The 27,954-nt window shown below is 46.6% G+C and overlaps 1 long non-coding RNA gene across 2 annotated transcripts in view; it reads right to left on the minus strand.

Moving 5' to 3' along the window:
- LOC107323855 (uncharacterized) overlaps positions 1-27,954 on the minus strand; it is a 192,553-nt gene that overhangs the window by 41,583 nt on the left and 123,016 nt on the right. For both annotated transcript variants that reach the window (XR_014935306.1, XR_001559358.3), the window contains exon 3: positions 1,644-1,841. This is a non-coding gene — a long non-coding RNA (uncharacterized LOC107323855). The remainder of the gene's footprint in view (positions 1-1,643; positions 1,842-27,954) is intronic.

Here is a 27,954-nt window from a genome sequence, read left to right on the forward strand (position 1 = left end):
ATAGGGGATGCTTCCAATAGGACCCCTAGGTAAACAAGGCAAAGCCCCAACCTAGGCATTGAGAGCTTGGATGTGGGTTGTGTGTGCCTACAGCCCCACACCCCAACCTGGCATAGATCCCAACCCTATTAAAAACCAAAAACAAGAACAACAAAAACACAGCATTGCTCTTCAATAGAGTCAGGTTTAGTTATCACCCAGGCTCCTCCTAACAGCAGATGCGTCAGCTCAAAGCCAAGATGACTTCAGAAACGAGGGCTGCACCTCAAAGAAGGGCCTCTAAAATGAAGCTCTCCCTTCAGCAGGGCTCTGAGCACATCACCCCCCAACACCAAATGCGTCCCTTCCGTGCATCTCAGCATCTCACTTCCTCTGCTGATGAATAATTTGGAGTCCCTCAGCCATTATTAAATAACAGATCTTTTCCTTGCAGAAATAATTGAATATTGGAGCTGAGAAATTGAGGTCACTCTCAGCAATGCCCCCTCTGACAATGCTGCTCCCACCACGGCAGCAATGCTGGTGGTGCAGGGGAAGTGGGTGCTTAGGGCTGCAGGATGTGCAGACACTCATCTGCTCACCTTGGTCTGCTGAGGGGAGCAAGGAGGCTTCAATGTTGGCATTAAGGCTGTGAAATCACTTGAGAGATCATGAGTGTTACTGAAGTTTAGGACTGATTTGGCTGCAATACCCAACAAGGAGCCTGCTGCTGCCTGGGGCCAGCACTGCAGGTCTATCAGTTCTTTCTTGCTGCAGGGGAAATACATACTGTTTTGGGCACTGTGGCACAGACGTGCTGCTACTGGGGACAGAACCACTAAAATCATTATCTGATATGGAAGCTCTTCCTCGTTACTGGAAACCTTTCTCATTTCCAAGTGCACAGCTCCCTCCTGCCTGCTATAACATCTGCTGTTACCCCCCCAGCTCAATTCTGTAAACCACTGGGATCACATCTGGGCAAACCTGAATCCATCACTACTGGATGGATCTGGCTTCCATCCCTTCTGCTCTCCCCCAGCCTCACAGCTTTTCTCAAAGCCAGGATGGAAACAATGAGAGTATCACCGTTTTCTTTGTCTTCACATTCCTGTGCATGCACTGATAAATGAGGTTCTCATTTACTGTTATATAAAAAGCAGCTTATCCTGGGAGCAGGCAGCTCTCTCTTACAGAATCCAGCCACAATGGAACTGATGTAGTTTTAGAGCAGTTACACCAATAGCCCACTCCATTCAATTCCAAATAAGAACCTTTCCAAGGGATTCCCCAGAGGTGGATAAGGACTGGAGAGGGGATGTATGGTGCACCAGCACATGGAACACAGAGCTAATAGAGCAAACATGTAATGGGGGGAAAGGATGAACTCACTGGATCATGAAAATATACAAGGGCCTTCACCCACAAGCAAAAGAGCTTAAAGTGGAGTCACAGCCTCCCCAGATCTCATAGTCAAATGCACACACAACAATGAAGGCATTTGGATAGACTTCCAAACTTTGTGCTGGGGGACCCTCTGTACTAATTAGGTACAATTACAACTGCTTGAAGAGCGGTAATGCATTTGCCATGCACTGAGAATTGCCAACTGCTCATAAATACATCATGTTGGGCCCGGTGTTGATGGAAGCACGATAACTAACCTCTGAAGTGAGAGCATCCCAGCAGACGTGAGCTGGGCACGGTGCAGGATGCAGAGCTCTGTGATGAGCTGTTCTCCCATCCTTTCCCAACTGCTAAAGCTGATGAATGGGATCTCTGCAGTGTGGTCTCTCTTCCCAAGAGCATCACTGAGCTTGATGAATTGGATGGCTACTGGTCTGTGCACACCACGATACAGTCTGAAAAACATAAAGGTGAATCGTCCGGTGTATTTCTATGCCATGAAAAAAAAAATAAAGCAAATTTTGCAGTCTGCTACCTTTGCAAAGAGTATGCACAGAAGCCTGGGATGTCTCCGGGCAAAAGAGTCCTTTCATCAGATACGTACTTGGGTTCTTAACACTGTGCATTAAACTGGTGCAGTGGGGGCAGCAGAAGGGAGCAGGCTCAGCACAAAGAGCTCTCAGAGCCTTCCTTGCCAAATTCCCCCAAAGCAGAGCTCATATATTTATTACTTCTAAATAAAACAACCCTGAATTAGAAGCAAAGCCAACACTGAGAAGGCCTGATACAGTTTTGAACTCGCCCGATGCTGCACCTCCATAGGAAAGCAGCCCTGTTTACATGAAGTTTCATTCTTTGTTCCAGCTGATGCAAGCCAGTGGATAAAGGAGACAAAACAGCACAAACAAAAAGCACAGCAACAAAAAAAGAGGATACGTGGACATGCATGGGGAAATTCTCCTCCTTTACCAGGAATAAAAAAGCACAACGGAGCTGCAGTTGTTCTGGGGCTTGTTTGAACTCCTGCAAATTGATTTCAGCACTGAGGAGCCTCAGCTCGTCTTGTTCATCATCTCTGCTGCCAACGTGCAGCGTTTTTGTCTCCGTTGATAAGGGGATTTTTAATTATTGTAATTATCATTTGAAAATTGGGTTTCTGCCACAGACAATTGGAATTAGATTCTGTTACTTTTTATCTTCATTAATGTCTTTTAATCTGGGGGTTTCATTTCCTATCAGCAATAAAATGTGTGTGCACGTATATGTGTGCACGGTTTAAGCACACAAAAAAAGAGCCACAAACTCCTAAAACATGTGAGTGGATTACACACACCAGACAGATTTTACAGCCAGAGAGGGCAGCTGCAATCAGCTATAGCTCACCCTGCAATGAAACAAGGGTAGTGCATCACACTGGAACAGGTTGCCCAAGGAGGCTGTGGATGCCCCATCCCTGCGGGCATTCAAGGCCAGGCTGGATGTGGCTCTGGGCAGCCTGGGCTGCTGGTTGGAGACCCTGAACATAGCAGGGGGTTGGAACTGGATGATCATTGTGGTCCTTTTCAACCCAGGCCATTCTATGGTTCTTTACCAAGTCCCCTTTCGCAGTGCAGACACCCAGCCCCAGCAGAAGGATATGTACAATGCAGCATAATCTCCCTTGCAGGATTCTCACAGGGAATCCCTAATTCAGCATTTCAAGTCTGCATTATGCAACTTGGAGAGTGCACACAGCTACAGGTGAAGGAGTGGCAGAGGTCTGTGATGGTCAGTCCATGCTTTGGTCTTCCTCTACCAGCACTGCTCACAAAGCTTTGTTTTCCTCCACCACCAACCATGTCCCTTAGTCTTTCAGCCTGCTCAGCCTCTCAGAGCCCAACAGACTTTCATCCACCACCATCTCTTTCCCCTCCAGCCAAGCTAAATCCTCTGGGTTTCAGCCATGCTTCAGATGGAGCAGCTTTGAGAACAGCATCAACTCAGCCCAGGTGATAAAGTCATCTTCTCTTCCCTTCTCCTTGGTAGATTTATCAGTCTCTCCCCCCCAATCTCTTCTTCCTCAGAGCTCCATAAAGGTCAGCTCTTTGAAATATGTGGAACACGCAGAGCCTAAGGCCAGGAGTGGTGCAGAGCTGGAATCCCAGGGGCACACCACAACCTCACTGAGGCTACAGAGACCTGGTTGTAAGGTTCCCTGATCACCTTTAGCATAGTTCATTTTTTAAAATAAAAGGCAATAGGGAGATTTTGCAACTATTTCACCACTCCTTTACCCACCCACTGATGCTTTTCTGTTTCAGGTAGAATGAGGTCCTGGTACAGAAAAAGCCTTCTAAGAGAAGAGTAAGTAGGTATGAAAGCTGTTAGCCAAGAAATGAGCTTTGCAGCATCAATACTCCATGGGTGCACATGTGCCCTGCTGCTTAAATCCAAGGAATAAGGCAGCCAAAAGGAAAAAATAAAAGAAAAAGAAAGTTATTTTTGAATATAGCAGAAAAAGCTGAAGAGTTTTATTTATTATGTGCCATATTACAAACTTCATTCAAAGCAACTCCGCTCTCTTAGAAGTGGTGAAAAACTTTCCTGGTTTAATCTGCCTGCTTTGGAAAGGAAATAATCAGATCCTGCCTTTTGCATAGGCAGAGTTTTAATTACCTCTGAAACTCGACGGGTCCCATATGAGCAGCTCCTCAAAAGCAATCTATTAACAAACAATAACCCCGCTGCCTGCCTCCTGCTACAAAGCAGATGCTATCGACGCCTCCGCGCACAACGCCTCCCTCCCCCCCCAAATCCATGGCTAATGAGGATGTGGGGACATGGGGATGGGGCCACCCGGGTGGTTGGGGACAGTGCTGGGAGTGGGACGGGGCTGTCACATCGCATGCTTGTCAGGGCTAAGGGTGCAGCTCTCAGCTTCGGATCCAGGATAAGTGTCAGCGGGAGAAGAACCTGAAGTGACAGGGGAGGAGGATGGCACAGGCAGCTCTGTGAGCTGCTTGGCTTCATGCTGGGACAATGGAACCAGGAGCTGTTGTCCCCTATTGCTGAGGGTGATGATTGAGCCAGGGGTCCAAGACCCTCTGCCTGCCTGCAAAAGAGTCAGGAGGATTTTTTCCTCATCTCTAGAAGCAAAACAACAACCTGACATAGCTGTTCTTGAACTGCAGCTAAGGGGAGGTCACAAGTGGCCAAACGTGGGGCAGCTCTGCTGAAGGCCCATCCTTAGGCTAGAGGGTTGTACAGCACCTTCAGACCCTCTCTGCAACATCTTCCCTGAGCTCTTGCTCTGGAAACAATCTCTTCTTATTGCAGAAGAATTTCAGCCATCAGCCTTTCACACCGAATGCGTTCCTGCCTCAAACCCACTGCTGTCACATCAATCATTTAAATTTGAGAGGCTAAAGAACCTAAAATGAAGTTCCCCTCAATGCACCATTAACCTTCTTATGTATCTACTGCTTTCAACCAAGCTGCAGCAAACCCTTCTCCAGACCACTCTTCCTAACCACCAAACACCCAGATCCCTCCAAGCAAACAAGGTCAAACAGCCAAGAACATTTATTCTCTGAAGCAAAACCACATAACTCTCCTAACACAACATTCCCAATGTCCCATCCTTCTTAGCAAGGAACATAAACCCCAGGAGCAGACCAATATCTGTCCTGCAGAGCCCAGACTTTTTTCCAGCCCTGTCAGACGATTTCTTTGCTCTTTTTAATGGAAAAAAATAAAGAATTGCCCCATGAGAGCAACTTGTAGCACCTACTGCCTCCAGAATCCAACACTTCTATAGAAAAACAAGCCTACAGCTGATACAGACCTGCCCCTCAGCACTGTACTGATGGCCATGTGTGTAATTAAGCACAGAAGGTCAGGGACCCTGTTCCATTCCAAACTGCTTATTCAGTATTAGAGAACTGACAGGTCACAAGAGAGAACAAAAGGCAAAGAGCAGCTGGATGCTGCTGGGTATTGCTGGGATGCTGGTGACAACTTGTCATGGTTTAATAATTTTGTAATTTTTGCTATCAGTATTCCACATCATAACATCATATTAAGCATGAATAATTTTACTGAATCTGCAACTTACAGAAGAAGACTACATCTCCCAGGGAACAACACGATAGGTCACGGGACCTGGACTCTATATTAACTCTGTCGCAGAACAGACTGACGTCTTTCGAGTTCTGGCGTTCAGGGGAGTGTGTGGGAGCCTTCAGCCGTTCGCCTAGATTTACAGTAGGCCTCTCGGTTACGGGACTCATTCTCTCTCCTATTTTGCTTGATTCGTTAGCTCAATTTTCAATTATATTGTATTATATTGTGTTATCCTGTATTTCGATATAGTATTTAGTAAATAAGTGTGCCTCCTTAGATCGTTGCCGCTGTTTTCTTTTCCTAATTAACTTTTTCCTTTCGGCCTAGGGCCCCTCCGGGGCCTACGGCCCCCTGTCACGGACGCAGGTGGATTTTTAGTTCAAACCGTGACAGATTTTGGTGGAGGATGCGGGCATTTTGAGTTGCTGTTTTTTTTTTTTTTTCCCTGTGTTTTCTTCTGTTGCTCTTTTAGCTTTTAACAGAGCTACGAGTTTTTTTTCCCTGTTAAGGAGCTATCTCGTGTTTGGGATTCTGCACCTGCGAGCTTGACCTTGAAAGTCCAGGCGGACTGCCAATACTCCGGTATATTTTATAAACACTGCTGAGCTTTGTTTTCTTTTACTTTTTTCTCTCTATTGGAGGAAAAAGATGTTTTCTCTACTAAATTTGTTTTACCAGGGACTGTGTGCCATTGGTTCCTTTTTTGAGACGCTCCGAACATATTGGGCCATGTTTAAGCTAGCCACTTTTTCTTATGGAGCTATACAATTGTATAATGATTTGAAAGCATGGTTAGCAATGCTCACTTCGTATCTGTATACAGCTCCAGAGGGAGCAACTAATGCAACTAATTATACAGAAATAGTGATTTTTAAGCGTGCTCCTCTTTCTTTCTATGAATCCTTTATGCAGTTCTTGAATGATCAGTGGGCCACATTCTTAATCTCCCTGATCTTACTGTTGATTATTGTAATAATCTCACTCAGTATCTGGATTTATAACATCCGGAGGAAGTCTTCCCTAGAACCAGAGAATACTGAGTGGCAGGGAATTGAAGAGATTCTCAAAGGACAGACATCTTCAGTGTTATGGAGCTTCACTCCTGAACACTTGAAGAATCCTGAGAGTTTGATTGCATATTTGAGGCAGGAATGTTGTGGCTCAGGCAGATCTCAGGAGGCACAAATGATTTTGGGCCTAGCTAATGCTTATTGGGCCTTAGTCAATACCATTCCTGAGAGAGAGAGTCTTAGAGCTGAGGCAGAAAAACTTTGGACTGAGAAGGTAGAGAGAGAAAAAGCTTTTGAAGCTGAGAGAAAAGATCTCCTGTACCAACGAGACTCAATCTGGTACGAGAAAGAGAGTCTTAGAGCTGAGGCAGAAAAACTTTGGACTGAGAAGGTAGAGAGAGAAAAAGCTTTTGAAGCTGAGAGAAAAGATCTCCTGTACCAACGAGACTCAATCTGGTACGAGAAAGAGAGTCTTAGAGCTGAGGCAGAAAAACTTTGGACTGAGAAGGTAGAGAGAGAAAAAGCTTTTGAAGCTGAGAGAAAAGATCTCCTGTACCAACGAGACTCAATCTGGTACGAGAAAGAGAATCTTAGAGCTGACGCAGCAAAACTTTGGGATGAGAAAAGCTCCCTGCAATCCCAACTCAACACTCTCCAGTCCGAGTACAGCGCCCTCCGGTCCGAGCACGACGCTCTCCAGTCCGAGCACGGCGCCCTCCGGTCCGAGCACGACGCTCTCCAGTCCGAGCACGGCGCCCTCCGGTCCGAGCATGACACTCTCCAGACTGAGCGCGATGCCCTCCGGTCCGAGCATGACACTCTCCAGACTGAGCATGATGCCTTCCAATCCAACTGCGACACCCTCCAGTCCGAGCACAACACTCTTCAGTCTGTGCATAATGCCCTCCAGTCCGAGCATAACGCTCTTCAGACTGAGCACAATGCCCTCCAGACCGAGCACAACACTCTTCAGTCTGTGCATAATGCCCTCCAGTCCGAGCATAACGCTCTTCAGACTGAGCACAATGCCCTCCAGACCGAGCACAACACTCTTCAGTCCGAGCATAATGCCCTCCGGTCCGAGCATAACGCTCTTCAGACTGAGCACAATGCCCTTCGGACCGAGCACAACACTCTTCAGTCCGAGCACAATGCCCTCCAGACCAAGCTCAACACTCTCCAGACTGAGCGCGATGCCCTCCGGTCCGAGCATGACACTCTCCAGACTGAGCGCGATGCCCTCCGGTCCGAGCACGACACTCTCCAGTCCGAGCACAGCGCCCTCCTGTGTAAGTGCGTCGATCTCCAGGTCAAACATGACTCTATTGACTCGTTGTACACTGACCTCAAGGCCGACTACAACGCCCTCAAAGCCAGTCGCAGCACCCTCCGGTCTGTGTACGACGAGCTCCTGTCTGACTACGACGCTCTCCAGTCTGAGCACGACGCCCTCCAGTCTAGTTATAACGTCCTCAGGGCGGAATGCGACACCCTCAAGTCTGAACCGTATGTACTCCAACTTAACCAACCACCGGGGGCACCAGATACAATGTTGGTTGCCCCTGTAAGAGGGCGAAAAACAAAACGAGTTTCAACTCAGATAGAGAAAATGCAGAAGGAGTTAGAAGAGCGGAGGGAGTTAGGAGAGCAGGACTCAGGAGAGCAGGGGGACTCAGGAGGTCAGGGGGACTCAGGAGAGCAGGAGGAGTCAGAAGACCAGAGGAAGCCGGCGGAGCAGAGGTTGTTAGAGCAGTATAAGAAGATGTTAGAGGAGGAGAAGAAGTCAGAGGAGCAGAGAAAGTTAGGAGAGAGAAAGTTAGGAGAGAGGAAAAAGGAAGAAGGTCGCCTGGAGGAAATAACACAAGCGTCAGAGTCAGGGTCAGAGTCAGACGAGGAGCCAAAAGCTAGATTTTCTTTACGAGAATTTCTCGAGTCCAAACTTATAGATGGGGCAGCCTCATCAACACAGCTGCCAACATTAACACCTGGGACTCCTGATAGAGCAAAAGGTGAGCAAAGTATTACGACCATTATTGATCGATCTTTTAAACTGAGTGAAATTCGAGATCTGAGAAAGGATTTCACACGTCAGCCAAAAGAAAATATGGTCACTTGGTTACTTCGCTGCTGGGACAATGGTGCCAACAGTGCGTGGCTCGATGGCAGTGAAGCTCGCCAACTGGGTAGCATTTCCAGGGACTCACGTGTGGACAGAGGTATAGGCACATGCCAAAATCGGTCCTACACCCTCTGGAAGCGGATGTTGATAGCGGTAAGAGATAGATTCCCCTTTAAACGGGACTTGGAGCCTGAGAAAAAGAAATGGACTGATATGGAGAAAGGTATCCAATTTTTGAGAGAAAGGGCTCTGGTGGAAATGCTCTACAGCCCCCAGTTCAATCGTAACAATCCAAACCAATTACATGATCCTGAAGCAGTCCACGTTCCACGACAAATGTGGCGTGACTTTACAAAGGCAGCTCCAGAAAAGCATGCCAGTGCACTTGCATTGGTATATGGCAAAGGGGAAAGAAAGCCCCTTGTAAATGAGCTAATTAGCAGACTTCAGGAGCTTGAATTATTTATAAGCGCTACAGAAGTTAAGCTTTATACTTCAGCCATTGTCCAAATGGGAAAAAAAATAGTGGAAAGGTTAGACAAAGTGGAGGAAACACAAAGTGATATTATTGACAAATTGGCTAATGTGCCTGATGTAGATGAATCCACGGTGGTACCAGATGATGGAAACCAGGATTTCCACGATCGCCTATTGAGAGAGCTAAACAACATGAGTTCCTCTCGACCTGTATCATCGAAAATCTCAACCATAAAAAAGAGACGTCCTCGTATTCAAGCAAATGACAACGATAAGACACCTCGAATTCAAGCAAACGACAATGATAAGACCATACGTTTTGCTCTGTTGTATTTCTTGAGTAATCATGGGGAGGATATAAAGAAGTGGTATGACTCATCCACTTCCGCACTTCAGGCACGAGTGAAAGAATTACAATCCAAAACAACCACCAAGGTGAACTCTTCCAAACGGGGGAAAGTTCCAGTTGCTGCAAGCCGCCGAGGTAAACAATAGAGGGGCCCTGCCCCCAGCCAGGGGGGGGAAAGGGACAACAGAGTATACTGGACTGTGTGGATTAAGTGGCCTGGCACATCTCAACCACAGAAATATAAAGCCTTGGTGGACACTGGTGCACAATGTACCCTAATGCCCTCAAGTCACCAAGGGACACAACCAATTTATATCCATGGAGTGACTGGGGGTTCCCAAGAATTGACTATGTTGGAGGCCGAAATAAGCCTCACTGGTAAAAACTGGCGAATGCACCCTATTGTGACTGGTCCAGAGGCTCCATGTATACTGGGAATCGATTACCTTAGGATGGGATATTTCAAGGATCCCAAGGGGTATCGATGGGCCTTTGGGATAGCTGCTGTAAACACAAATGGTGTTAAGCAGCTGTCAACTTTACCTGGTCTGTCAGATGATCCTTCTGCTGTGGGGTTGCTCCAGGTAAAAGACCAAGAGGTACCAATTGCCACCAAAGTGGTTCACAGACGGCAGTACCGCACCGATAGGGACTCATTGCTCCCCATTCAAAAGCTAATTCGCCAATTAGAAAATCAGGGAGTGATTAGCAAAACGCACTCGCCTTTTAACAGCCCCATATGGCCAGTGCGTAAAACCAGTGGGGAATGGAGGCTGACGGTAGATTACCGTGGCCTGAATGAAGTCACACCTCCATTAAGTGCTGCTGTACCAGACATGCTAGAACTCCAGTATGAATTGGAGTCAAAAGAAGCTAGGTGGTATGCCACCATTGATATTGCTAATGCCTTCTTTTCCATCCCATTGGCTGCAAAATGTAGGCCACAGTTTGCTTTTACCTGGAGAGGTATTCAGTATACCTGGAACCGTTTACCCCAGGGGTGGAAGCACAGCCCAACAATTTGCCATGGATTGATCCAAGCTGTTTTGGAACAGGGTAATGCTCCTGAGCACTTGCAGTATATTGATGACATTGTGGTGTGGGGCCATACAGCAGCAGAGGTTTCCAAGAAAGGGAAACAGATAATTCAAATTCTTTTGAAAGCTGGTTTTGCCATTAAGCGCAGCAAGGTGAAGGGGCCTGCCCAGGAAATCCAGTTCTTAGGCATAAAATGGCAAGATGGACGTCGTCACATCCCAGCAGATGTGATTGACAAAATCACTGCTATGTCTCCGCCCACAAATAAAACAGAGACCCAATCTTTTCTGGGAGTAGTGGGTTTTTGGAGAATGCATGTCCCAAACTACAGCCACATAGTGAGCCCTCTCTATCAGGTAACACGGAAGAAGAATAATTTCTCATGGGGTCCTGAGCAGCAGCAGGCTTTTGAGCAGATAAAACAAGAAATAGCCCGTGCCGTGGCCTTGGGGCCGGTACGGACGGGACAGGATGTGAAGAACATCCTTTACACTGCTGCTGGAGAGAAAGGTCCCACCTGGAGTTTGTGGCAAAGAGCCTCAGGAGAGACCCGAGGCCGACCCCTAGGATTTTGGAGTCGAGCATATAAAGGGTCTGAGGAGCGCTACACTCCAACTGAGAAGGAGATCTTAGCCGTGTATGAGGGGGTTCGGGCTGCTTCTGAAGTAGTCGGGACAGAGGTTCAGCTTCTTCTAGCACCTCGCTTGCCAGTAATTAACTGGATGTTTAAAGGACAGGTTCCCTCCACCCATCATGCTACTGATGCCACTTGGAGTAAGTGGATTTCATTAATTACTCAACGAGCTCGAATGGGAAAACTCAGCCGTCCTGGAATTCTAGAAGTGATCATGGACTGGCCTGAGAGTAAAAAAATTGAAAAACCACCTACAGAAGAGGTATCACGTGCTAAAGAGGCACCACCATACAATGAGCTACCAGAAAACGAAAAGAAATTTGCCCTATTCACAGACGGATCATGTCGTATTGTAGGGAAGCATCGCAGATGGAAAGCTGCTGTATGGAGCCCCACACGACAAGTTGCAGAGGCCACTGAAGGTAAAGGAGAATCAAGTCAATTTGCAGAGGTAAAGGCTGTTCAGCTGGCTTTAGATGTGGCTGAACGGGAGAGGTGGCCAATGCTTCATCTTTATACTGATTCATGGATGGTGGCAAATGCCTTATGGGGGTGGTTGCAACAGTGGGAGGATGATAATTGGCAACGAAAGGGTAAACCTGTTTGGGCTGCTGAACTGTGGAAAGACATTGCTGCCCGAATAAGGAACATTGCTGTAAAGGTGCGCCATGTAGATGCTCATGTACCTAAAAGTAAGGCTACTGAAGAACATAAAAATAACCATCAGGTTGATCGAGCTGCCAAAATTGAGGTGGCTCAAATAGACTTGGACTGGCAGAACAAGGGTGAATTATTCCTAGCTCGGTGGGCCCATGAGACTTCAGGTCATCAAGGAAGGGATGCAACATATAAGTGGGCCAGAGACCGAGGGGTGGACTTAACTATGGACGCTATTGCTCAGGTTATTCATGATTGTGAAACATGCGCCATAATTAAACAAGCCAAGAGGATGAAACCTTTTTGGGGGGAAGGGCGATGGCAAAAGTATAAATATGGAGAGGCGTGGCAGGTTGATTATATCACCTTGCCACGATCTCGCAATGGTAAGCGTTATGTACTCACCATGGTGGAGGCAACCACTGGGTGGCTCGAAACATACGCAGTACCCCATGCTACCGCCCGAAACACCATATTAGGGTTGGAAAAGCAAATCCTGTGGCGGCATGGCACTCCAGAAAGAATTGAATCAGATAATGGGACCCATTTTAAAAATTCCCTTGTAACCACTTGGGCCAAAAATCATGGCATTGAGTGGATTTACCATATTCCCTATCATGCACCAGCTTCTGGTAAGATTGAACGATTCAATGGGTTGTTGAAAACTATGTTGAAAGCAATGGGTGGCGGAACGTATAAAAATTGGGAGAACCATTTAGCAGAAGCCACCTGGTTGGTCAACACTCGAGGATCTAGTAATCGTAATGGTCCTAACCAATCCAGCTCCCTACGTACCGTGGAGGGAGATAAGGTTCCTGTAGTACACATAAAGAGTGTGTTGGGAAAAACAGTTTGGGTCCTTCCAGCGTCTGGAAAGGGCAAACCTCTCCGAGGTACTGTCTTTGCTCAGGGACCTGGGTGCACGTGGTGGGTGATGGACAAAAATGGGAATGTCCAATGTGTACCACAAGGGAATTTGATGTTGGGGGAGTGCAGCCAATGATTTTCCTGTAGATATATAGGTAGAGTCTCAGAAAATATTTTCAATTAGGTACAGAATAGTTCAATTAGGTATAGGACTTAAGATAGAGTGGATTAATGTTACGGAAACACTTTTTCTCTATATACCTTAATTAGGCATTCTGTAAGCAAGTTTTCCATCTGGACTCTATATCCTGCACTGGCCATGCATGTGTAGAGCACACATGGAAAGAAGTATAAGTCAAAAGGAAATCTGCTGTGGTGGCTGGGAAAGGATGAGTGCACCTTGATGTGGGGGACGCCCTACTAGCGCTGCCTTTCCCCTCTACCGCTGACATGTTTTCCTTTTTCTGGCAGTTTTGCCATTTTCTCAAAATTAATAAATAGTAGGTTAGGTTATAGAGTTTTGTTCTCAACTTAGGGATTTGTATGAAATAAATATAAATTGTTGAGAAAAATAAGGTTGCTGATTATTCACAATTATACATATGAGTGTGTATGTATGTATAAACATAATGTAATGATGTAGAATAAGGGGTGGAATGTCATGGTTTAATAATTTTGTAATTTTTGCTATCAGTATTCCACATCATAACATCATATTAAGCATGAATAATTTTACTGAATCTGCAACTTACAGAAGAAGACTACATCTCCCAGGGAACAACACGATGGGTCACGGGACCTGGACTCTATATTAACTCTGTCGCAGAACAGACTGACGTCTTTCGAGTTCTGGCGTTCAGGGGAGTGTGTGGGAGCCTTCAGCCGTTCGCCTAGATTTACAGTAGGCCTCTCGGTTACGGGACTCATTCTCTCTCCTATTTTGCTTGATTCGTTAGCTCAATTTTCAATTATATTGTATTATATTGTGTTATCCTGTATTTCGATATAGTATTTAGTAAATAAGTGTGCCTCCTTAGATCGTTGCCGCTGTTTTCTTTTCCTAATTAACTTTTTCCTTTCGGCCTAGGGCCCCTCCGGGGCCTACGGCCCCCTGTCACGGACGCAGGTGGATTTTTAGTTCAAACCGTGACACAACTGGAGCACAGGGAGGGCTGTGATGGCTGTCCCAGCAGACTGGTGGTTTTGGTGCACTGTCTGAAGCTGGGATTTCCATCCGAGTTCCTCTTGATTTTCAGAAGCTCTTCCCTGTATCAAACCACCCTAATTAGGCACAAGAAGAGTCAGCAGCATTTGGAGGTGCCTGGAAAAGCATCATCCTCCCCCGATCAGCTTTGGGGTTGTGTCCATTGCTCCTGTACCCAAAGGTTCCATCTTTTAACTCGTGCAGCCCAGCCTCACTGTATGGCACCACTAAGAGCCCATGCTGCATTCCCAGCAGCTCAGGGATGACTCCCAGCTCTTCTCAGGCAACACTGTGTGGTCCTGGAAGACCAGAGCCAGAACTGAGAAGCAGAGAAGGAGAGCGGTGGCCTGGAGAGGCGTTAATGAGAAAGCAATTTGCCACTCCAGGATGCCCTTGTGATGCCCAGGAAAGTCACAGAGCAGAATTTCTGAATATTTAATACAGCTTCTTAATTAAAAAAATAAAAGGGTAAAAACCTGAGAGACGCCATCTCCTACTGCAAGTTCAAGGCCAAAGCTTTAAACACACACAATCACTCATCTGAAGGAAGCAGGGCACAGCTGATGGGAGGGGTGGCCTCACAGTTACACCCACTTGGATGTGATTCCAGGCTCTGCAGCACTCTAAAAGTACCCAAGATTTTAAAAGCGGGTATTTTTTTGCTTGTTTTCCCCACGTTCTCTTCTGAATAAAGCTGAAAATCTAAAACTAGGCTCCAAAAAATAAAATAAAACACAGGACTAACAAAGTAATTAAAAAAGAAGCCCTTTCTGGTTTCACAGAACCGTTTCAGTTTGGTAATTTCCAAAGGTTTAATTTCCATTTCAATCTTTCCTTTCGTCCTGGAGCTGAACTTAAATGTTTCAAAGTGAAAAGCAAATTGGAAGCAAAATGTAATAGTTCCATTTCTAGGAGTCACGGTGACCTACTGATAATTTGAAAAACATTTCTCCATTTTTCTTTCCACCCCCCAATAGTAAAAACCTTGAGAAATTGGTCCTTTGCTCTGAAATACTCCAGCTTTGATGAATCAACATGTTATGATGGAAATCCTTTTTGGCCAGTGACTTCCAAGCACACTCACTGCTCCTGTTAACATCCTGTCCTGAAGCAGGAGGCTGGGCAGGCAATAGACCTGCTCACATGTAAGGCAACGTGGTGGCTGTTCCTGCTTCTGCTGTGTGTTTCTTGCAACCCCTTTGATAGCTTCGGGTCTGTTACCCTGGACAGAGTTGACTGAGAATGGGAACGATGAGTTCTCAGCTGCCTTTAAAGCAGATATTGGGTCTCTTCAATTAACATCTGAAATGGCACTGGCATCCATAGGGGAGCACACTTGATTCTGTGCAGTTCAGCTGGGGCTATGAGGGCTACCAGGTTCAACAGAGGCACACAGAAATAACCTCTGCCCACCTGAATGTTCTGCATTGTCAGTAGTGCTGGGAATAAGATGTAAAATCAAGTTTTAGGGAAGTCAACTCTTTGAAAGGGTAGATAATAGCAGGACAAGGGGAAATGGTTTGAAGTCGAAGGAGGGAAGATTTAGGTTGAATCAGGGGGAAGTTCTTTACTCTGAGAGTGGTGAGGTGCTGGAACAGCTGCCCATGTGGATGCCCCATCCCTGGAGGTGCTCAAGGCCAGGTTGGATGGGGCCCTGGGCAGCCTGGGCTGGTATTAAATATGGAGATTGGTGGCTCTGCCTGCACTGGGGGGGTTGGAGCTTCATGATCCTTGAGGTCCCTTCCAACCCAAGCCATTCTATGATCCTGTGATGTTGATCAAGTTGTACCATTCAGGCAACACTAAACACTAAACTCATCCCTGTGGTTGCCTTCTCCCAGCATCCAGCACACGGTGGGGATTCAGAACAACCTTGAACTTGGACTAACAGGAGGAAGAAGGGGAAAAAAAAAATACAACACCACAATCTGTAGCTGCAAGAACATTGTCAGGTGATTAAAAAAAATTGGAGGGAGCCTCAACGAACCTTTTTCTTATAAGCAGCAGTGCCTGGTCGACCTTGTCTGATTCAAGCAAGGCAGGAGAGCAAAGACTGAAAGATATGCAGCCTCGCGCGCCAGCCCTCCCCGCCTGGAATTCAAATGACAGCATTAGCATTCAGGATCTTTGCATGTGTTTAAATGTGGATTAAAAATGCATTAATTGGTCTCGTTTTAACAAGCTCTTCTCTTTGTATATCAAATATTTGAAAGATTCAGTATTATCACCTCTTGTCTGTGCTGGAATTGAAGAGGAGAAAAGAAATGTAATTGAGGACTTAAGGAGTGTCTCCTCCTGTTTGCTCAGCACAGGGCTATCTGATTGAAAGCTCGGGGGAGAATGACTTTGATAAGTATATGAACAACATCTAAAGGCAACACTACTTGACAAATGAGCGCTGACATCCAAGCAGAGGCAATTTTGGCAAGAAAAGTGGCTTTCCAGTAAATGCAGCATCAGATGAACTGCTGGAGCAGTTTGTGCCACAGAACCTGTCCCAAGGGCCACCAAGAGGAAAGATGCTCTGTTTGTTAAGGTTCATTTAGAACTTGAGAAACACAGCTCGGCTGTTTCCTTTGCTGCAGCTTTAGTCTGACCTTGGGCAGCTCACCTTGACCAGGACTGAGCTCTCCTTGGGCTGAGCTCTTCCAGCCCTCAATGCTTTCTTTTTGCTCCCACAGGAGCCTTGGAGATGCTCAGACCTCCTGAGGAGCAACGTGGTGCTCAGCAGCCATTGCTTGGCTGCAATACCCTTGTGAGCTCCAGCAAGCCTTGGAGAACCAGGGGGTCCCCAACTGGCTGAACATGTCACTGGCTGCAGTCTCCAGCTGAGATATGAGCTCACACAGGTGCCCCCATTAAATGAGGAGGACTAAATGCCCTGGGCCCTTGTCACAGCTGCAATGGGCAGGGCTGGCACAATCTGATCACCAGGGCTGTGTCCACTGTGGCCATTCTCGCTGCTCAGATGTGTTCTCATTGCTTTTTCTTCCACTAAATCATATCTGTATTTTCATTTGAGAAAAGTGGAGAGTTAATCCCAAGGAGGCCTGAACAGCATTTAAGAACTGACCAGAGCCTTCATTAAACATTCAAGTGCCTCTTGGGTGCTGAGCACTGCGGGGTTTGAAAACCTTCGGTGATCTCTGCTCATGGGCTGCTATCTCCCCATTCCGCATTTTCATCTATAAGGGAAAGTCTAACAGCTGTCACACTCAGCTGTGTGCTGCACCCGGGCACTGGAGGATGGGGCTGAGCTCTGCTGAAGTCCCCAACTGCAGCCCTGTGACAGTCTGAGGTTAGTGCAAAAAAAATCAAGCCAAGAAAACCACAGTTTTCACAGTATTCCATTAGGAAATCTCACACTGAGATGACTGTGGCAACGTGGGGCTCTTACAGAAGCTCTGCTCTCATCGATGTTTTAATTGCTCGTGCAAGTCTTGAGTTAAAAGGCTGAATTCAGAAACAAGCTGAAGCTCTAAACCCGAGTTTCATCCACTGATAACAGAGCACCTCTCAGCACTGCTCCAAACACTGCGCTGAAGCTCGCTCATTAAGGAATTCCTAAGCATCAAGCTATAACACTGCTCGAAAAACAGGTCTAGCAATCAGCATAAAAACTTACTGAAGTGGAATTTGCATGTTTATAGCCTTCACTTCGCCACCCGAACACACTTTGTAGATAATTCATGCTTTCTGATAGGCAGAAAAAACACCTCGAAACGTGCAGGCTGAGCAATGCTCCCACGACACCTGTACAGCTGCAGGGATGCTGCAGGAGGAGTGGATGTGTGCGGTGGATTTTGAGCTGTCAGAGCACTGCAGAAGCTCGGTGCCGCTTGGCTGGGGCTTGTACAGCTTTCGAGCTTGATAGCCCCTGCTATCACTTACAGCACCCGAATGGCTGATCCTTATTAAAATTAATGTGGGTTCTGCTGTCCAGCTCCCCTCGGCAGCTTTGAACACCCATGGTTTCACTCACTGGTGTTGGTACCTTTGCAGAGAGTTTCATTTTCTCCTGCAGACTGGAATCTTTCCAGACAAACTTGATGTAAAATTCACACCCCCCTGGGTATCCAGGCTCATAGAAAACACGACCAACTTTGACTTGTTCCTAAGCTGCAGGCATTCTTTTCTTTCAAAACCCAAAAACAGCTGGGGCTTGCATTTTCTCCCCGTGTTATCTACTTACATACCCCGACATCCAAACCCCACCAAAAGCCCTGGTGAGCTGCAGGGCTCCGCGATACCCATCTTACACACAGCAACCACAGCACAAACTCATCTATTTAAGCTCATAAACAAAGAACAGACGTTTGAGGTTTGGATTCTCGCCTCAAAGCTGCCTTCTGTTACCAGGATTTTCTCTTTCACAGCACAGAACAAAACAGGTTCTGCACAGCCCGGATCACTCCTTGCTGCAGCCTGGAGACCCATGAGGACGTCACCCATCTCCAAGCCCACTTTGTGTGCAACAACTGAAGAGCAAAGGGAACTTTATTGCTCTTCTTTTTGCTGTGTGACAGATTAACAGTGAAAGTACACCACCTTTTAGGGTTTGGGTATTAATCCTCAGAGTGCTGTGAGATGGAGAAGACACAAGGAAAACAAAGATGTATCTGTGAGGGGTATAAACACGGCAGCTCTCCGGAGCAATGCGCACTCCGAGCACAGAAGATGAAATCATAATAGCACACACTTATTTACTCGTAAAAACCCATCAATAACACGAGATGTAGAGCTGAACTCTGGGCTCTTCTCCCATGCACTTAAAAACGAAATGAATCTTAAGAAGGAACAGAAACACGTATCGATGTATATAGAAGCAGCGTGAGTAAGCTACAGTACAAAACAAACCAAACTATTTACGTTTTCTTTTTAAACTACCTTCAGGAATGTTTGCCATTAGGAGTCATTTGTATCCAGAGAGCTCAAGTTGATCACAGAAACGGGTTTGTGTCACAGCTTGGAGGACTAAGGGATGCTGACTCAAGCTGGTAAATGTGTTGGGTTGCTGCATCCCTTTGGGCATCTCCCTGCTCCAAGCACTGTGCCCGTGGTGAGGGATGATGGACAGTGGGATGGACAGTGGGACGGACAATGGGATGGCTACACCTCTACTCTGCTCTAATCTGTGCCACCCTCTGCATCCCAGCAGACCTCACTGGGGCTGTTATTTCCCACAGGGTTTTCTATTGCAAAAAGGTGTGTGAATGCGAATTCAAATCAGCCCATCAGCTTCCCACTGAGTTCAGAACACCTCTTTCACCATTTTAAATGATTTTTAAATGAATGCAATGCACTCGATCTTCCAGCTGAAATAACTTCTGTATTATCCTCCAAGCCTGAATTCCTTTCCCCCCCCCCCCCCTCCCCTTGCTCTCTGTTCACTTCAGATAATTCAATGGGAATTTAGTTGAAAAGAGGTGGTGGGTCACAAATGAACCAAACCGCTGACAGCAGGAGCTCCCACCTGGTCGCTGTGCACGTGAGAGGCAGGGAGCCACACACAGGGTGCTGCAGGGTTGTTATCATTGTGCTCATTGCAAATATCCTGCCTCAACTGAGCTTTTTTTGCTTTTCTTTCCTTTTTTTTTTTTTTCTTCTTTTCCCGTAAGAATCGATTTTTCTTTTGATTAAATGGAACTTTTAAAGAATGTGCCTTTTCCATCATCTTATGGAAAAAAAAAGGCAGATATCTGAAGAGAACAACGCTGACTGCCCCAGCCAGGGGCTGCCTGTGGGCACTGGGATGAAGCCTTCTGGGAAGTGTAGTTTGATTTAGGAAATCAAAGGTGCTGCAGGGAAGGGTGGAGGCAGCCGGGAGTCAAATACACCTCCCAGGCAGGAGTTCTCAATTAAACTGCTCAGGCTTGTGGCTGAGAAGAAAGACAGCTTCTGGATTCAAAACCTTAAAAGCTCTGATTCTGATGGCAAACATCTGAGCTGAGCTGCTGGCTCCGTTCCTGCTGAAGTCTCCTCCTGACACCAGGAAATGTGATGCTGCCATGCACTGCTTGCTCTGCCATGCCACCATGATGCACGGATCTGGTGCTCCTGGCAAGCATGGAATCTTGGAAGCAGGGATTGAGCAGTCCCTGGGGGACAGGGCAAGCTGTCTGACTCCCTAAGTCTAAAAAGGAAGCAACTTCTGGCTTGTCTTCTTTTTTTCAAAGCCTGCATTAACAGACAACACCCGATGTATGCTGCAGTAATAGCAGTTATCACAGCTGCTATCACAAAGCACAAAGCTGCTATCACAGAGCCTTTCTCTGTGGGAAACCTGAGCTGCCCTGGGTTTGGGTGCCCCTAAGGGTTACCTACACCCCGAGGAGCATTGGGATGGATGAAACTTCACTTGGTGCAGCTCAGAGGCAGCACGATTTGGGTGTCTGCCATCCGCATCAGCTGTGCTGACCTTCTCTCTCCACTGCAAACACTTTCTCTCTCCCTGTGCTTGACATATCTTCCAGCCCTACAATTGCTTGTTTGTTTGCTGCTTGTTCTATTAACAGTTTGTTGGTGTCAGAAGCTCCAAAGAAATCCTCCGTTTTAATTACCCCAGGGAAACACCATCACCTCACACTGCTGATGCAGCTCAGGGCACCTGAACTGACCCGTGCAGCTTTGTAAATGGCATTAATCACACACAGCTCACCAGCTGGAGCCTTTCCAGTCCCACCATGTAGCATCTCTCCCAAGCTCTGCCAAAACCCACTGTGATCTGCCCTGCTTCCCTTTGCCAGTCTGGATCCATCCCCTCAAGCCAGGCTGCCTTCCCAGGACCTGCTGCCAAATTATATCTGCCCCATAGGTAACCTCATCTTAGAGGTGGGTCTGAAAGTCCAGCAGAGAGGACTCTGCTTGCAGCTGGGGATGGCGGTGGAGGCTTCTCTCATCTCCTGGGTAAGGCTCATAATAAGCATGGTGAGAAGGGCTTAAGCTGCACAAAAAGGGGTTCAGCTGCACAGAGCACAGGGTTCATTGCTATATTTTTTTCTTGAGAAAGAAGTTCTGTGGCTCCCTCTCTAGATGGAAAAAGGAAAACAAAGTTCTACTCCTGTGGCCTGCTGAAGAGCTTGCTTACGAGGGGAAATTAATCCAAAATTAACTAGTGGTGTGAATTGCAAGTGGATTAGTTAAATTACATTAAATGCAGGTCTGGATACTTTCATTTAAAATTAAAGTGGCCTTAATTCAATTTGGCTCAAGTCGCTTCAAAAGTGAATTAAGTAAAACTTAATTACAGACCCTTTAATTCCAAATAGTGTGTCTATATAGGTTGTTTAATATGCTTTCATTTATCCATTTTAAGAATTAGTCCTGATGAGCTTCTCTGAATCTCCCCTCATTAAGCAGACCCTCATTTGTTTAATAGAAAGACACCAATTCCCTCTAAAAGGACCAAAAAAAAAGGGAAAGAGGAAGGGAGAAGGGAATAGGGAGGGGAAAATGAAAGGGAATGGGTAGGGAAAGAGGAAGAGAGAATAGGAAAATGCCACTGACGTCTGTCTCCAGCCAAATAAAATAGTGCTGCTGCATCTGCATCACCCTGCACTCCAACATGAGGGACCACTTGTGCCTGGAGAACCATCTGAAGTTATTTTGTGGCAAAATTCTTTCTTTTCTGAATTCATGTCCTTCCAACAAGTAAAAGAAGGGGAGGAATGCCTGCACTGCAACAGAGCTGCCCTCGGGAGCACTGCACCAACACCACAGCAGCAGTGATGCAGGAATGACAGGCAGAGCTTATTATATCCCAGAGTCGTGTTAGATATTAATCACTTTGCATCCAAAAAAGGCATCCGAGGAACTTAATTTGTAGTGGAAATGTCAGATAAGAGAGATGCTGCAACTCCAACCGAGAATAAACAGTGAATACTGTGGAACGTTACTCTAAAATGACCTTTTACTTTATATTAAAGCAAACAGGTAGAAATCAAAGTCAAATCCCCAGCAGAGATGATGCTGTGTGCGGGTGTGTGTGCATGTGTTGGTATGTATTCCTTCCAATGGGGTGGAGGGACTCAGAGCCAACCCAGCACAGCACTCAGCTGCTGTGGTGTCAGCCCCATATAGGTGAGGAGAGGCCTGAGAAATCCAGGCTGCCTACTGTATGCATGGTTATTTGTATAAATACATGAATTTTATGACATGCAGGGTATCAATGCAGTCCACACAAGCCAGTGCTGACTATTCTGAGTAGTATTTGTGCTCCTGGACAGGATTAAGTGGGGATTTCTGCTGAAATAGTGGTATTTCCTCCTAGAGGTTGTTGGCCATAAAAACCCACTGCTGTTGCAAACAGGAGTTTTTCTTCAAAACACAATTTTGAGTGGCCCCATGTCCTATTGATGGCCAAGTCCAATTGGTGGATGAACGACAGCACGATTGCTCTACCTAATTATATCCCATTAAAGCTTGAACTGCTCGAGTAGGGGTAGATTTCACCAGCAAGATTTTTCTTTGCTCGAACGCCTGCAGGAATGTTATTACATCCACTCCCAAATCTTATTCCTTCATACTTGTATTACTGCCTTTCTTAAGAATCAAAAGCTTTTCAATTGCTTAAACGCTTTCACAGACTGAAATTGAGCTGGATACCTGGAAGGACAGAGCCAACAGAATTAGCCAGCCAGAAAAAAACCCTCCTGGCACAACTTACAGCTGCAACTTTGAATGAAAACAGTGACAAGTGCTGCTCAGAATAGCCTCTCTTCATTGGTATTTGTAAGGAAATGGCTTCTCAAAGCGTGGAGACTTTGGACTCCGTTCATGATTCTACATAGAAGTCAATGAAAGCACTTAGCAAACTCCTCTACAGTAGTCCCTGTCTACTTTTATTCCTTTCTATTTTATTTTACTTCCTTCTAGCTTGATTTTTACCATTGCCTCCCTGCTTTGCCTTTGACTGACGTTTCTAATCCTTTGAGATATTGCAAATGCTCTGATTGTTATCAAACCTTGTTCCCCTGTATGACTCCACAGAGAATCTGACTATTCTATGTCCTATCAGCTTCCCTTGATGGATTTTGCCCTTCCCGACCCTTCGAAGGGTCTCTTTTTAAACCCAGCCCCCGGGGGCATTTTAACAACCACCTCCATGATGCAGAGGTTCTCTACCCATTACCTGCACATCCACCTGCAGGCTCATCTGCTTCTCCATTTAATTACGTGTCCTTTTCTATCCTACAAACACGTACATGAGGCAGGCTGGAAGACCTCTCATTTTGAAAGGCTGTTTTTTGCCTTGGTGGGAGAAGTAGAAGCAAAAAAGTGTTGGGTGTGGATACATTCAGGTTCCCAAACCCTTGCAATTTGGCCTGCAATGGGCAGCATAGCAACTGAACTTACTGTGGCTGTACTTTAAGTTTGAGGTATTGAGAACATTACTTTGCAAACCTATTGCTTGTAATGCTATGATATTTTGTTGTACCGCTGCACATTGACCACACTTGCTGAAATTACAACGTGATGAAAAGCTTGATCGGAATAACAGATGCCCAAACAAAACTAAATTGTAGCTTCCTTGGAGGACTAGAATTACCAGATTCCTTCTACACAATCCTTTAGCACTGGCAAAGCACAGGGACAAGCTGTGTGACACACCATGCAGTCATTTCTATGTTCTGTGTACTGGAAGAGCCTGAAATGAAGTCATTTGTAGGCACGGGAAATAAAGTCACAATCCACTTGGTGTTGCTCTGTTCGCTGCAGAGTTAATATGGCCCTCAGCCTAAGCCAGACCCAGGGAAACACTGAGCTATGCAGCTCCTCCCAGCACTGGATACCCAAACTCAGAGCACATCATTGGGACATCTGTCCTCATCAAAACTCCCTTCCTGTCTCACTGCAGCCTGACATAAAGGCAGGAGAATGGCACCTCCATGGGTTTGCCATCCCCTTTCTGCCTGACCACACCACAGAATACAATACAGTTTGACATTTCGTCTTAACAAAAGGGACAAGTGCAGCTTTTCATTCACGTACTGTCATCAGCAAATGAGGTCCAGGGGAGTAGGAAGATGGGAGATAACAGCTTTAGATAACCAGCTGGCAGTGCGTCTGCATACCTTGGTGAGCAGCGTGAGATGCTGGGAGGTGAGCTGCAGTGAGAGCAGGGTGTAGGTGTGGGGTATAGGATGCAGGTGTGGGGTGTAGGATGCGGATGTGGGGTGTAGGATGCAGGTGTGGGGTGTAGGATGCAGGTGTGGGGTGTAGGATGTGTATGAGAAGTGTAGAGTGCAGGGTACAGGTGAGGTGCAGGTAAAAGGCAGCATTTGCTGAAAGAAATGTCTTAAAGTTGCAAACAAAAATGGAGAGTTTAAAGAAGACCATGCCATTTTGGGGTCAAACGTCATGTTTATAAAGTAAGTTTTTGCGTATTTTGCAAATAACCACAGAAAATAGATTTAATTTCCTCCAAACTGCATTAATCTTTCTGCATACTTTGCTTGGCTGCTGAACCAAAGATCTCAGCATACCTTTAGGAGCTGTAGATGATAGCTTAGGGAGAGTTTGGGGCAAAAATCAATGTTGGGATTTGGAAAACAGCCCCGGATGGATCAAAATTCAGCAGTTCTGGAAGCTGAGCTCCTCATATAAATATTTCTCCTCTGTGAACACACCTGTAGTGCAACGCTGCTCCCCAAACACTGCTGAGCTGTGGGTTGCTCCAGCAGCACCTGCTCCTACCAGAGATGCCCCATAACTTACAACGCTGGCAGTGGGGTGATAGAAAAGGAGACAGGAGAAAAACTAATTTATCTGCAGAAGTTGTGCTGTAAGAGATGAAACCTTGATGGAACAGTGAGGCTAACAAGCAAGGTCAGTGGGAACTAGGGCTGATACTGGCAGGAGCTGGGATAGCAGCAGAACTGACTCAGTTCGGGCTTGGGAAGAAAGGAATAAAAGAAGAACATTTTTTGGTTTTAGTTTATAATATTCAAGAGCAGCTTTTACAGGTCATACCTGAAGTGTAGGAAACCCATGTTTCCTTCTTCAAAGTGGATAATGAGGACACCAAGAGACCGGCATGGTAACAGTGAGCACTTTGATTTGCTATTGTTCCCAGCATTTTCAGCTTGGAGTTGCCTCTCTGTGTCTTTGTACTTAACAGCCCTTCATGATTCATTCCCCATTTCTCTGCCCACTTGCTTTTGAAACCCGCAATATTCTGTGGTAAAATTTCAGGGGGCAAAAAATAGTTAAGTCTGGGTCTTGTTCCAAAAGGATGTTTTCTGGCTATGGATCCACACCTCCTCCAGCCCTCAGCCACCCAAAGGTTCAAGCTGACCGTGGGTGTTTGCCTGGCCCCAAACAAAGCCTCTTCATTTCAGTGTGAACTGTGTCACGATTGTTACTCTTCAAACCTCTAAGTTCATTTCGAACTGAAAACGGTGTTTTGAAACAGTCAAAATGTTCCAGTTAGAAAATGGCAGGCAGGCAGAACTTTGCCATCCACAGTCCCTTTCATTCTTTTAATTGCTGGCCAAAATAACTTGCAAAAGTTGGCCTGGAATGTTTCACCTTCCCTGGATCTGTGCAATTCCATGGGTTTGATCTGAGCGGATCCTCTCCTTGCTATGGGGGAAAGTGCTTGGAGAGAACACCTCCCCATATCGCACTCACTGCAGCCCTCCTGCCAAGTGCCTGCTTTCAAGTACTTTACTTTGCTCACGAAATCTCGTCAAGCCTTGTTCTCCCCTCTCTCCATCACTCCCACCAGACAACCCATTGCCAGGCATGTGCTCAGCTGTGACTGCTTCTCTCACAAAAAAAAACAACAGAGGGCTTATCTTTTACTTCTCTAACTGCTGTGATGGCTGTTTTCCCTCAGCCTCTCCAAAGCAAACCCTTCCTCTCAAATTTAGTTTGCTTCGCTACCCTGCTGATGCTACTGGCTCTCCACCAGCCTTGCTGCCAAGACACTATGCATGGAGGGATGGATTTTGTTAGCACAGCAAGCCCTGCTGCTCCTTGGGTCTGAGTCCCACTTGCAGGCACTGCCAGAACAGGGCTGGAGACCACTTTAAGACCCATTTGTGGCTGGTGCAATGCTCCGAGTATGTGAGGAAGAGGGTCGCACCCTTATTGCTGCCTCCAATTTCTCTTCTGTTTGCAGGAACAATAAGCTTTCACACAGCTCTCAACATTCCTTCCTTCCTTCCCCCATCACCTTTTGAAAGCCTCCAGCAGTTCCATCATGCTCCTGCACTTGGACAAAAGCAGCGGCTCGAAGCGCTGCCAGGGCCGTTTATCTTTTTGGCAGACTGGCCCCCAGAGATAAGAGACAATAGCGGGAGGACTCGGCTATTTGATAAATAAAATGCTAGAGGCGGTGGTGGGAAGGGATATCAGAGGTCTCCTGTCCAGCCTATGGGACTGCTGCCAACTTGAGAAGGTCTCAGAAACCCTCTGTGGGCTCCCAAGCCCCAGTTCCTCCGATTGAAGCCTGGCTCTTCCACATCACTGCAGCAGATGGAGGCTGCAGCAGATCCAGCCTGTACAATGGCCACGAGAACTGGGATTTCTTTCTGGCTCGTGGCTCAGTGGAAGCCCAGTGAATGGCAAAGTCAAATCTTCAGTACAAAGGAGATTCTGCCTCCAAATTGCAGGTTCCTATTCCAAACTGCAGCAGCTACTCCATGAATCATGGCAGATTTCTCTACAAAGCAGCAAACCGATTTATTTTCCTCTTATTCCTTTTCAGATGTAGCCAACTGCACTTCGTACTTGTACTCCAATTTGCTTCCTGTTGCAAACAAATATCAAGGAAACAGCGAGCCCAAACATTTTCGGATTTGCTGGTGCTCTAACGAGCTACGCAAAGCAGGATCCCATATTGAGAAGGTGCAACAAGCAAAGGGAAGGCAGCATTAGCAGCTCCCACTGCCTTGTATGCTCACACAGCATCTCAGTGTGAAAAATAGAGCTGCTAACGACTGGAAGTGAGTGAGCAATTCCTGTTGCTCTAGGAAAGATTTCCACAATGGACAAATGCTGCCCCTGTGGGCAAAATCCAGCCTGAAAATGCTGGTGCTGGTGAGGAGGGAAGTTGCTATTAATTCTTATTGCTTGCAGGTGGTCTCTCTGTCTCTGCTGTTTCCTTGGCCTCTCTTTAAAGCTGTGTCTTTCTCCTTGCCTTGCATTTTCTGCCTCTGCCTTTGAGTGTCTGTGTGTTTGTGACGCTGTTTCTCCATCCAGCTCCCCTCACACACTTTAATTACCTCCCTGGTATTTCTAAAGGTATCCCCAGCGCTCTCTAATCCCCTCAATGTGCTGACTAGCTGAACCCCAGGAGATCCTTACAAGAGAAAAACTGCAGGATAAAAGCAAGCGATTTCAGGCCTCTGGTTTCTTAATTAGCAGCCTGTACGCCACAAGTCCACAGGAGCAGCTGTCTGACACAGAGACTTTGCACTCATGCTTAGAAATGAGCTCTCTGCGCCTTTTTGTATCCCTTGGAAACTCTGCTGGTCCTTTTCTTGGTGTTCATTACTCTCAGTGCAACCTGTTTGGCATCAGTGGGGTGTGAGGATGGGGGATGGTACTGTGGTGACCCACATGATTCCCATCCCACCCACACAGGTCTCAGGATGCCCTTTCTCTCCTCTGAAGCAACATTTGAACATTCTCTGCATTCGTAGAATCATAGAATCATAGAATGGCCTGGGTTGAATAGGACCCCAATGCTCATCCAGCTCCAACCCCCTGCTATGTGCAGGGTTGCCAACCAGCAGCCCAGGCTGCCCAGAGCCACATCCAGCCTGGCCCTGAATGCCTGCAGGGATGGGGGCATCCACAGCCTCCTTGGACAACCTGTCCCAGTGCTGACACTTCAGTGCTTGGGAGAGCTCAGGCCACTCTTCACTTGCATGTTATCAGAGATTTGTGATGGGGAATGGGGTCAGATCATGCTTAACTGGCACTGCTGGAAGAGAGCAGGGCTGCAAGCTTTAACACCAGGTTCTGCATCCACGTATCAAACATCCAGCAGAGCTAGTGGGCAAGGTGCAACTTAGCTGCAGCATCAGATGCTGTTTAACAGCACTTTATTCAGATATTCACATTAAGGCATCCAGTTTCCCTACAGTTTAGCTGCTCCCTCCC

This window comes from Coturnix japonica, chromosome 17, assembly GCF_054131305.1.
Source record: "Coturnix japonica strain WE chromosome 17, WE-NBRP24, whole genome shotgun sequence".
Classification (NCBI taxonomy): domain Eukaryota; kingdom Metazoa; phylum Chordata; class Aves; order Galliformes; family Phasianidae; genus Coturnix; species Coturnix japonica.